The sequence below is a fragment of the Rattus norvegicus genome, chromosome 6 (genome assembly GCF_036323735.1).
Source record: "Rattus norvegicus strain BN/NHsdMcwi chromosome 6, GRCr8, whole genome shotgun sequence".
NCBI classification, from domain to species: domain Eukaryota; kingdom Metazoa; phylum Chordata; class Mammalia; order Rodentia; family Muridae; genus Rattus; species Rattus norvegicus.
In genome coordinates this window covers 140,964,880-140,977,423 of record NC_086024.1, presented here as the reverse complement: position 1 = coordinate 140,977,423, position 12,544 = coordinate 140,964,880, and the positions used below count along the sequence as shown (strand labels likewise).

The 12,544-nt window shown below is 36.5% G+C and overlaps 1 long non-coding RNA gene across 1 annotated transcript; it reads right to left on the bottom strand.

The window, feature by feature from the left end:
* Positions 1-246: 246 nt before the first annotated feature.
* LOC120103634 (uncharacterized) lies at positions 247-11,920 on the bottom strand. Its single transcript, XR_005506365.2, has 4 exons — positions 11,432-11,920; positions 9,753-10,142; positions 939-1,083; positions 247-418 (listed from the first exon to the last, which is right to left on the bottom strand). It is a non-coding gene; the product is annotated as an uncharacterized LOC120103634 (long non-coding RNA).
* Between the last annotated feature and the right edge of the window lie 624 nt (positions 11,921-12,544).

The following is a 12,544-nucleotide window of genomic DNA, read 5'->3' as shown; positions in this document are numbered from 1 at the left end:
TGTGGCATAATTAATTTGTGTGGGAAGTAAATTCAAACGGAGGTTTGTTGGGAGTGAGGAAATTCTTTTTGGAGCCCACGGCAAGCACACATTGAGACGATGTAGAAGTGCAATTATGACCCATGTACTGAAATTTGGCTTACCAATCACTCCATATTTCTAGTGAACAAATAGGAAAATTGCAGAGAAAGAAGAACAATTATACATAATAACAAAAGTAAGTCACAGACTCTTGAGGACACATGGGTCTTTACAACATTTTGCAGTTTGTTATTTGAACATTGAAATACAGGTATGTCACATGACTTCCATGCTGAAAGGGAGTTCCCTACTTCATGAAGCAGCTGCACTCAGACCTGGAACAGGTATCTGTGTGTTCATCAGTGAATAGGAACATGGAACTGAACCCTACAGGGACCTAGAGGGTGAAAAATTCATTTGAAATATACATGAAAATACAACTCTTGTGTGCAAGTATAAAATAAATAAGATGATAATTAGTTTCTGTCAAAATAATGAACTCTGATACCATATTTTTGAATATTAGCATTGTAACCAGACTTATTGACTATATTTACCCAAAATCTAAGATTTGTCACCTCTTCACTTCCACTATATATCATGCTGTTTATCAGGAAGACATGCAAATAAGACTGCTTTCTATTCGTAAAAGCAGACCAACCCAACCTTGCAGTTCAGGAAGAGGAGCTCTGCTCTGGATCCCAAGATTTCTCATTGCATACTCAACATGGAGTTGGAACTGAGCTTAATTTTTATTTTTGCTCTTTTAAAAGGTAGTTATTTTGAAAAGCAATGCATGCTGAATGTGTTAGTTGACATGAATATGAGGAATAATGTGTGTGTGTGTGTGTGTGTGTGTGTGTGTGTGTGTGTGTGTGTGTGTATAGCAATTTTTGACCAGCATTTTCTGTACTTACAAATGTCCAGGGTGAAGCACAGCTGGTGGAGTCTGGAGGAGGTTTGGTGCAACCTGGGGCTTCTCTGAAACTCTCTTGTGTAGCCCCAGGATCCACTTTCAGTAACTACTGGATGTACTGGTTTTGGCAGACTCCTGGAAAGGCACTGGAATGGATTGGAGAGATTAAGTATGATGACAGTGGGGAAAACTATGCACCATCCATAAAGAATCGATTCACAATGTCCAGAGAAAATGGCAAGAGTACCCTGTATCTGCAGATGAGCAATGTGAGATCTGAGGACACAGCCACTTATTACAGTCTTGGATACACAATGAATGAACTTCAGTGTGAAACTGGACACAAACCTTACAGTTTGTGTCCACCAGGGGGTGTACAGTACCTCTGGTATCTACAATCATGGTTCAGACCAGATTATAAACACCTATTCAATCACTCTTCTCAGGTGTCTAAGCTGCCATTCTTTTTAGATTCTCAGAAAGTCTTTGTTAATATTTGTTTGGAGGGAATGGATATGCTAAAAACATTCCTTGTACTTCTTCTGTTGCAAAAAAAAAAAACCAAAAAACAAACAAACGAAAAAAAAAAAAAAAACAGGAAGCAGAGTCTCACATGAGGAAAATACAAAATGACAAAAATGAGGTCATAAATGTTTCAGTCTTCATCACTGAAATAACATGAAGAAGTTCATGGAGACCCCTGTGTTATAGTTACTTACTATAGTTACTATGGAAGTTCATTACTTCCATAAGACACAACAACAAGGACAAATTTTATAAAGTAAATCATGTACTTGATTAGTACATGATTACTAATCAAGTAATGATTAAGCCTGGCTTAGAGTTTCAGTTGTTCATTCTGCTGTCATCATGAGGAGAAACATGGCAACTTTCAGGCCGTCGTCCTGGAGGAATTTAGAGTTCTATATCTTGATCGAAGACATCCAGGAGGAGTCTGTTTTCTGAAGGACACCTGGAGAGGATTCTTTTCCATACTGGTAGGACATGGGCATAGGAGGAGACAAAAACTCACTACCACAGTGACACACATCATCCACACAAACCATATCATTCAGAATAAAGCCACACTTCCTATTAATCTCACTTCCATAGAGCCAAGTATATTTAAATCACCAATCCCTCTTTGTTTGTTTGCTTTTCTCAGATTCAAGACAGAGTCTTGGTCATATTTCTTGATTAGAGTAGCACTTAAAATTAATGGAAAATGCAGATGGAGATGGAGATGAATAGAACATAAAACCTAGTGAATTCTAAACCTCCGTTCTTCTCTCTTCGTACTGTGCATATCAAATTTCAGATGTGACCCTCTCTTTTGGATAATTCGATTTATTTCTCTATAAACTTCATGACTGTTCATTATAGAATTTTATATAAATTAATGTATTCAGTAATGTCTGTGTCTAAATGGAGACAGACACTTCAAACATGGTTTCTTGCCTTATATAAGACCTGAAGACAGAATTATACCTCTAGAAAGAATAGACAATATGCATCAACAAACATGCTGCCCTTCATGAGAATATAAATCTACTCATCTAGAAGGTCTCTCTCAAACAATTTGATATTTTTTTTTCTAAATAATTATGGATAACATGGACATTAGCTATCACCTTAACACTGACAAATCCAGCTCATTTCATCCTCAGAAATTCCAGCTTCATTTTTAAGGAATTACTTTCACTGTGAAAAAAGCTGAGAAAACATAGCAGAGAAGAAAAATATTTAATTAAGTTGAATTTAAAAATCAGAAAAAAGACAAGCACATGTGTGAACCACATCTATATGATGAATTCGGTAATTATATTCATGTGCCATTTTGAGTTGAAATCATGAGAAAATCCAGTAGAAAGTAGTATCATATTTTCACATTATCCTGAGTATTTGACAGTTTTTTTTTCAAAATTCAGAAATGGGGAAATGAATAATTTTAGATCAATAGCTTATTATACTCTGCTTAATTTATAAATGCAATGTGGAAACAGATGGGCAAGCAGTTAACATGCTGACTTACATAAAACTTTCTGATCTAAATATGAAATATATAACAAATAAACCGTTTTGAAATGTAAAACTGTCTGCACAGCCTCTCCTGTACAGCTGGAACTTATGCTTCTCCTGTATAACCTCTCTTTCCTCTGCATCCTCTGGGAATCATGAGAACATTTCTCACAATTCCAGAACTTTCTCCATTTCATACCCCATGTAACTCAGCTCAGCCAGCATTTGTGTTCATGTATCTGGATTTTCTTACTGAGTGCAATGTACACAGGGCCAATCCTGTTCTCTTTCACACAGAACAGCATTTCTTTCATCTCAAGACCACATCACAGTATTTTCAAAAATTCTCATTTTCTTTATCCATTCCTTCTTCTGTAACAAGGTGATTTTCTTCTTTATCTTTTTATTGCAACTTTGGTCATTTTTTGCATATATACCATGTATTTTGATTATATTCCCCTGTCATTCCTCTCATTAAGTCCTAAATTACAACAATCTGTACAACACTTTGAACTTGATAATGAGAGACCTTCATTTCATATCTCTGTGACTGTTAATAAACTTGAGATTCTTGCACCTGGTGGTATAGTTCTCACTGACACTTGCCACTTTAGGTTATTCATACAGAGTAGATGATTGTGAGAAGTTATGATGTTGCTGAACTTTGTTTGTTGAACAGTATATACCAGTGTGACTATGTGATTACACTTAAACCAAGTAAATGTTCTTATTTGTATATTGACTTCCGCATTTTTCATTTCCTCTTTTTTACAAATTATTCTATATAGGTAATGTGTATTCCAGTTTGTGTTTAATTTGTATTTTAATGATTGAATTTCTATACATATCGATGAACATAGACATGCATTGTTTTTAAAATTTCTGTGTAATATGTTTGGCTATTTATTTGAATTTTTCTTTTCCTGTTGACTGAGTTGAGTTACTTGCAAATAAATACATTATCTCAAAATAATATTTATGCTGTGTAAATATTTTCAAATACTGATACCAATTATTCAGCACTGAAATCATGTAAACAAAACACTGAACAAACAAAGCAAGATGTGTTTGTTAGTGTGTGTGTGTGTGTGTTTGTGTGTGTGTGTGTGTGTGTGTGTGTGTGTGTGTATGTACAATCCCTAAGAAATTTTTGTCCAAATGGACTTTTGCAGTCCACAAAGGAATTGTTTGTCATTCATTAGTAAGCATTCTCAACACTCCCATGTAAACTTCAACTCTAGTTTTTCCCACAGTTTACCTTGAATGTCAAAGCTGAACTTTGATTCCTGCTTGTCCACGAAATACAAGTCTCTAAATATCAAGATGGGCATTTTGTTTGAAAAATAGAGGAACTAGCTAGTAATGAGAAAAAGGCAAGTTCTGTGGATCTGAAGAGCAGATGGCTATAGCACACAAAGAATCTGTTTCCTGGGTGTTTTAACCAGGTCACATAAGAACTGGTAATAACTTTTACATATGTAGGTTCATGTTTATATGATGGGTTGGGATGGTCAGCCATGTTTACTTAAAACTTAAAGGCCAGTCTTCAACATATATTTTAGTATTGATTAAATATTATGATATATTTTTTATATTTACATAATAGTTCTTTTGTTTTTTTTTTTAGGATCTATCCTTGAACAGTATGCCTAATATATGTCACCACAGATCTATGGCCTCAGCCACATTATGTTAAATCAATTTAATGTATGCATTTATTACTCATCCTTCAACAAAACTCTCTCTCTCTTTGTCTATTTCTCTGTCTCTGTTTTTATAAACTGATTCTTTTGAGACAGTTTTTTTTGAGTGTAATACTGGCTGTTTTGGAACTCTCTTTGTGGACTAAGCTGCCTCAAACTCACAGAGATCCAGATTCCCTGACTATTTAGTGCTGGGAAATAACACATGCATCACCATACCCAGCATACAATATTTTTTATAGCTTAGTTTTATTTCTCTTAATTTCCCAGTAACTTTTTATTAATTTATGCTAAGCCAGCAGAAGAGTTTACAAATACAAAGCAAAATAAAGGGTGAGAAATTTTATACCTATGTTTATCTGTAAATTCACACTAAGTTATTCTTTTCATTCCTTCTTTCTTATCTTTTCCTTTTTGCAAAAAGTTTCATATAGAAAAAGCATAATTCAAAACTCTGATTCTCTGGCTTCAATCTCTGGCTTCTAGGTTATCATGTAGTGGTGGGAATGAATGCATGGCTTCTTGCATGCAAACGTACATTACCAACTAAGCTACATCCTCAGGACAATAAGTGATACTTTGATATTATAAATGGCATTTGGTCCTTATTTCTTCTGTAACATCTATATCATTATTTGTCTTATCTAAGGCTAATGCTCATGGGCTCATGATATGACAGGAAGACATGCAATAATCATTCTTCTCATTATAACAGCCCTGATATTATTCCTCTGTCAGAGGTATGGAGATCTGGGTCAGAGGTCTTTCTATTCATCCATCAGTATTGAATACGAGCCATTCAATATAGCATTGGGACTGAGCTGGATTTTATTGTTTCCCTTTTAAAAAGTAATTATTAGATAAAAAGCATATATTGAGTGTTTGAGTGGATGTGAGTTCCAAAGCAGCACAAAGAGCAAAGCATGCACGAAGAATTGGAGCAGAGCAGCAGTAGGAATCTATTCCATTCTTCAGTTGAGGGACATCAACGTAGAGAGAGGGGTTTCTCTGGTAAAACTCACCATGAAATTAGAACTGTTGTGGATAAAAAAATATTTAATTAAATAATGAGTAATTTTTACAAAATTTCCCTAAACTGAAGAATGGAATGAAATAATACTCAGCTACTAAAAGCAAAGACATCATGAATTTTGCAGGCAAATTAATAGAATATGAGCATATCATCTGGAGTGAGGAAACCCAAAACCAGAAAGACATGCATCAAATGTATTGAGTAATAAATTGATATTTGCCATAAAATGCATGTACCTTGGCATCCTTCACAGACCCCTAGCAACTGAAGAAGAAGAAAAGCACTAGCTTTGATGATTGAGTCTCACTAAAATGGTGAATATGACAGTCAAAGTGTCAGATGGAGGGAGGGAACTTGGACAAGGAGTGGATGGGAGAGCAAATTGAGGGTTCAAGAGCAGGTATGGGGAGGGACAGAAGGGATGGCTATATGGCCATTCTTTCGAAGTTCTTTAGTTTTACATCTCTCTAATCTTTGAGACATTCTAGGTTGAATGCTTTGAAATCAGATCTTCGATTATACAGCAGGATGAAATGCAATCAAAATGTCCCCTTGTTCATAAAAACCTGTCTAGCCCTTACCCTGCAGGTTTGGGAGACGATGGAAGCCTTCAATTCTTATGTCTTTTCATTCATTAAGAGGACTGACCATAGGGGTTGGGGATTTAGCTCAGAGGTAGAGCACTTGCCTAGGAAGCGCAAGGCCCTGGGTTCGATCCCCAGCTCCGGGAAAAAAGAACCAAAAAAAAAAAAAAAAGAGGACTGAGCACACACCCAGCACTAAAATTTCCTTGGTGATTTTTAGAAAATAGAATTTAAAGGGTATTTTTTGAGAGTTTCTCACATAAATAATGTACACATCAATGTCCCCACACAAATTTCTCTCACATCTATCTTTCACACAGTTTCAAATTGATGGCCTCCTTATCCTTAATTGTGATTATACATGTGCCTATATTTTCTATGTGTGAATATACATATATGTTTATATATATATATATATATAAACATATATATAAGCACATATATATATATGTTTATATATAAACATTCATATATGAATATATATATACATATATATATATATATATATATATATATATATATAGTTTCCTTGTGTTTAGCACAGTGTACTTGGGTTTGTTTAAATTAGCAGGGAGCTTAAGTGTGAAGAAACTGACTGTCCTACTTTCAAGAGCCATTGATTACCTGTAACTCTTCAAATAGGAATGAGGACTTTTGAGGTTTCCCCTAAACTATAAACATGTAGTTTAGTCATTGTCTTGACTAGGTTTCCATCTTGTGGAAACACACCATGAGCAAGATGACTCTTCTAAGGACAACATTTAATTATGGCTAACTTTTACATTCAGAGGCTCAATCCATTATCTTTGAAGCAGAAGCATGGCAATATTCAAGCAGGCCTTATAGAGGAGGAGCTGAGGGTTCTACATTTAATTTTGAAGGCTACTAGGAGAGGACTCTCTCCCATGTGATTTGGAAGAGGTTCTTATTGCCAACTTGCAGAGTAAAATTCTTTCTCTAACCAGACCACATCTACTCCAAAAAAGGCACAACCCCTAATATTGAAACTCACTGAGTCAAGCACATATGAACGACCACATTTTACTCCATGATCTCAATAGGCTTTTTAAATATATGAGTATATGGAAGCCATATCTAGACATAGCCTAAAAGAAAATGCATTCAATTCAATTTTCCAAGTCCTCATTGACTATCACAATCTCAAAAATGTTAAAATACTTTTCTGAAATATTACTAATCACTTAACTGCAATCTCAAAAGCAAGCAGGGAAAACAGCTGGGCAACCTTCAACTGCTACATTTCTATGCATAATATAAAAGTAGTCTTCTGATCTATTTCTTATCTTTGTTGACTGCAACCAATGTATTTCTGCTATGCTCATTATACTCACTGTTAGCAGCTTTCCTGGGCAGGTATCAGCAAAAACATGCCCCACTGCATCAATATTAGACAAGCTTACCACTAAATATTTCTGGTAGACCAGCTCTTTTATTAGCCAAAATGAGTCAACTGTGGTTGTGTTATATATGTACCATTAGTAGAAAAATTCAGGAAGACATGACTTTGAGGCATAATATGAAATTATTAGAAAATTATGAATTCTGAAATGTCTCCTTCTACAGATCTAAATCATGATGTGGCTTTAAAACAGGGACAAGGAATGTGCAGGGGGCCATACATGAATCTCTGACTGGAGTAGTGGGAGCCTTATCATGCAACAGGGTCACATTCATACAGCAGGGGATGCCAAATTTCCATGGTTTCATTCATGTCATTGAACAGGTGCACAGAAGGTCAGAAAATACTTCTTCTCAGCTATGGTTTTTCTCTTCCTTCCCAGTGTATGGAACAACTTGCCAGTGTAATGAGCAATTATTGACTTCCTTTGTCAATCACCCTCTGTTCAATCAGAGCCTTGATTGTGCAGTACAAAAGTCTAGTCTATCTGCACAACAGTTTTATAATCATTTCTTCTATTTACTCTGCTATTCCCACTGCTTTTCATCTGACCCCATTGTCATTGCCTAACGTTAATCCATATTATGAGCCCAGAATGCAGTCCACATTAAAAAACTCTGTGGAAATTTAGGTCTAGTACAAGATACCTTTTTTTATCACCCATGTTCATAATCCTATTTCTGATGACTGTGTTAGTGTTACACTCTACTGTAGCTTTATGTGTCTCATCATGTTCACTAATAGGAAAGTATTAAATGTGTAAAGTACGTAGAATTAGATTCCTCTAATGATGCATAGTTTCATTAATTCTAGAGTATAAAAGAGCAGAAATAATATTAAAATGAAAAAAGGGTTATCATGGAATAAGTGGATCCATGCTGCAATTTCATCATGTTAAAGCAACAAGGTTGTTTGTATCAAAAGAACACGAAAAAAATCCAGTTTTTATTTTACTATGTGATTTTTCACATATGTTTAATTACTGATAATCTATTCTTTCTTTCCAAATTCTTATTATTTTAATTATGTGTATAAGTTTTTGTGTACGTAGGTACACATGAGTGTAGATGCTTGAGAGGACTGAAAGAGTTGGTTACCCTAGGAGCTGTAGGTATAGGTAGTTTTGAGCTAAATGATTTCAGTGCTAACAATAAAAATCTGGCCCTATGAAAGCCAATGCATGTGCTTAACCATTGATCCATCTCAACTGATCTCTAAACTATTTTTATTATAACAACTGCTTTCCTAATTTTCCTGTGATGATTTTTAATTTTCATATACTATAAGTGCATCAATTCTCCCAAAATTCCTAACTACACCTTTGCACTGTTTCAAAGTTTTAGCATTTATACATGGCATATGTAAATAGAACACACATTTCATAATTTAAAAAGAAATGTAGTTTAATTCTACCATTTCCATGAGGAAAGGCCAGTCACTGGAATGGGAGTACAGAGGACAATAAAAGTTCAGAAATAGAATCCCTTTACACTGTACAGGCAAAGAAATACTGATGCAAAGGTCTCAGTATGCAGACTGCAGAACCCATTGGAAAGAATATATTTATTTAGTCTGAGAACAGAGCAAGGCAGCAAAAGAATGAGTGGTTACATAGGCCATTGTTACCCTGTTACATGTATATGGCCTGAGACTGCGAAGTGTATGGGTGAGAACATCAGGGAGTAAACCCAGTGCAAGTAGAGGACTTGGAGGACAACAGGATAAGCAAGAAGTCTTGAACAGCAGATGCTGTAAGGCATAGGCTCAGCTACCCGGTGTTGGGATCCTTTTATATCTAATTATATAACTGGTTTAGTGAAATACGAGTTAGGGAGACAAGTCATATGCAAATCTATAGAAGACTTAAGAGTAGAAATCTGAGACTCACCCCACATACCACCAAGGAGTACCTAGTTAGTCTAAAGGAAGCACTGAACTCCAGTCTTAGACATCATGGATTGGTTGTGGAACTTGGTATTCCTGATGGCAGTTCCCCAATGTAAGACAAAAGAAACAAAAACCCCAAGGGAACTGAAGCCGTTCAATGAATCCTTACCTCTTTGTTTTCTCTTCACAGGTGCCCAAGCATAGATACAGTTGGTACAGTCTTGACCTGAGCTGAAGAAACCTGGAGAGCCAGTGAGGATCTCCTGCCAGGCTCCTAGGTATATCTTCACACAGTATAGAGCGACCCGGGTGAAACAGACTCCAGGAAAGGGTGGGAAGTGGATGGGCTGGATCAACACCCAAACTGGGGAGCCTACATAGGCTGATGACTTCAAAGGATGGTTTGTCTCCTCTTTGGAAATCTCTTCCAGCCCTGTATATTTTCAGATCAGCAACCTCAAAAATGAGGACACAGCTACACATATTCGTTCAAAACACATTGTGAAAAACACACCTTGAGGGTGTTAGAAATTCTAAGGTAAAAGTGTTCCAGCTGTGCCTAGACAAAAACAGAGAAAACATTCTCCCCTTGAATTTTGAACATGATTATGAGGTTACTGTAAAACAGATAGAAAATTGACATGTGGTCAGCCACAGAATATACTCAGTGGGGCTGTGACAGACCAGTGAAAGAATGGATAAAAAGTGTGGACTGCCGAATGGCTGAGAAACACCTAAAGAAATGTTCAACATCTTTAGTCATAAGGGAAATGCAAATCAAAACAACCCTGAGATTTCACCTCACACCAGTGCGATTGGCTAAGATCAAAAACTCAGGTGACAGCAGATGCTGGCGAGGATGTGGAGAAAGAGGAACACTCCTCCATTGTTGGTGGGATTGCAGACTGGTAAAACCATTCTGGAAATCAGTCTGGAGGTTCCTCAGAAAATTGGACATTGAACTGCCTGATGATCCAGCTATACCTCTCTTGGGCATATACCCAAAAGATGCCTCAACATATAAAAGAGACACGTGCTCCACTATGTTCATCGCAGCCTTATTTATAATAGCCAGAAGCTGGAAAGAACCCAGATGCCCTTCAACAGAGGAATGGATACAGAAAATGTGGTACATCTACACAATGGAATATTACTCAGCTATCAAAAACAACGAGTTTATGAAATTCGTAGGCAAATGGTTGGAACTGGAAAATATCATCCTGAGTGAGCTAACCCAATCACAGAAAGACATACATGGTATGCACTCATTGATAAGTGGCTATTAGCCCAAATGCTTGAATTACCCTAGATCCCTAGAACAAACGAAACTCAAGACGGATGATCAAAATGTGAATGCTCGAGACCCCAAAAGTACAACAATGCCAAGCAACCAGAGCTTCCAGGGACTAAGCCACTACCTAAAGACTATACATGGACTGACCCTGGACTCTGACCCCATAGGTAGCAATGAATATCCTAGTAAGAGCACCAGTGGAAGGGGAAGCCCTGGGTCCTGCTAAGACTGAACCCACAGTGAACTAGTCTATGGGGGGAGGGCGGCAATGGGGGGAGGGTTGGGAGGGGAACACCCATAAGGAAGGGGAGGGGGGAGGGGGATGTTTGCCCGGAAACCGGGAAAGGGAATAACACTCGAAATGTATATAAGAAATACTCAAGTTAATAAAAAAAAAAAAAAAAAAAAAAGTGTGGTTCATTTACCCATTGGAATATAATTCAACTATGAAAAACAAGGAAAACATAGATTTTTTTAGGCACATGGAGAGAACTACACAATATTTTCCTAAGTAAGACAAAAAGACACAAAAGCTATGCATGGTGAATACTCACTTTTAAGTGTATATTAGTCACGAAATTCATGATCACCATTATATCATCCAAATACACAAATAAGCCAAAAAAACAAGAAGGGTCCAATGGAAGCTGGTGTTTTTGATCTGACGTTATTCTTTGAATGTACCTATATTGATATAAAAGCAGACTGGATAATATTAACCCGCTTCAGCCATAGCAATAGCTGAGTCATGTTATAATGTTGTTTAGCTGTCTTTTTTCTTTCCAATTCTCCCTCCCTCCCTTGAGACTCTGTTGTCTTACTGAGCTGGCTTGGTCATGGATCCAGTTCTCTTATGAAGTAAAAATTATTTAACTGTACAATTGGCATTAAAACAAAAATGTGATCTCATAATAATTCTGTGGTTTTTAAAAGAAACTAAAATTCTCACTACAACTGTAGTATAATACACACACTCATAAAGCAGAGAGAGGTTATCTGCTCAAAACATAATAAAATAAGACACAGAATTATACTAACAATGAGCAATGAATAGCTAATACTTCTTTCACTCTTTACCATTCCTTAGTTTAGTTTGTTCAAATTTCCTGTACATTCATATGACTAATAACCACAATTTACAGCTAATAAGGCAGAAGTGGGAGACCCAAACAAGGCCTCCGTCTGTTCATGAAAACCAAACCAGCCCTGAACTTGCAGCTCTGACAGAGGAAGGAAGCCATGGATTTCAGGTCTTCTCATTCAGTATAGCACTGAACACAGACCACTCAGCATAGTGGTCATGATTGTTTTATGTGGAACCAAGAAATATTTAATCTATGGTCATAGAAACATCAGAGTAGGGACAAAATGAAAGCTGAGTTAAGAGGGAAACTTGTAGTACTGAGTGCCTGCAGAAAGAAACAGGATTGAGCATATATCAGCAGATTGACAGCAAATCTAAAAGCACTAGAACAAAAAGAAGCAAATAAACCCAGGAGAAGTAGAAGGCAGGAAATAATCAAACTCAGAGCTGAAATCAACCAAGTAGAAACAAAAAGGACTGTACAAAGAATCAGCAGAACCAAAAGCTGGTTCTTTGAGAAAATCAACAAGATAGATAAACCCTTAGCCAGACTAACCAGAGGACACAGAGAGTGTGTCCAAAT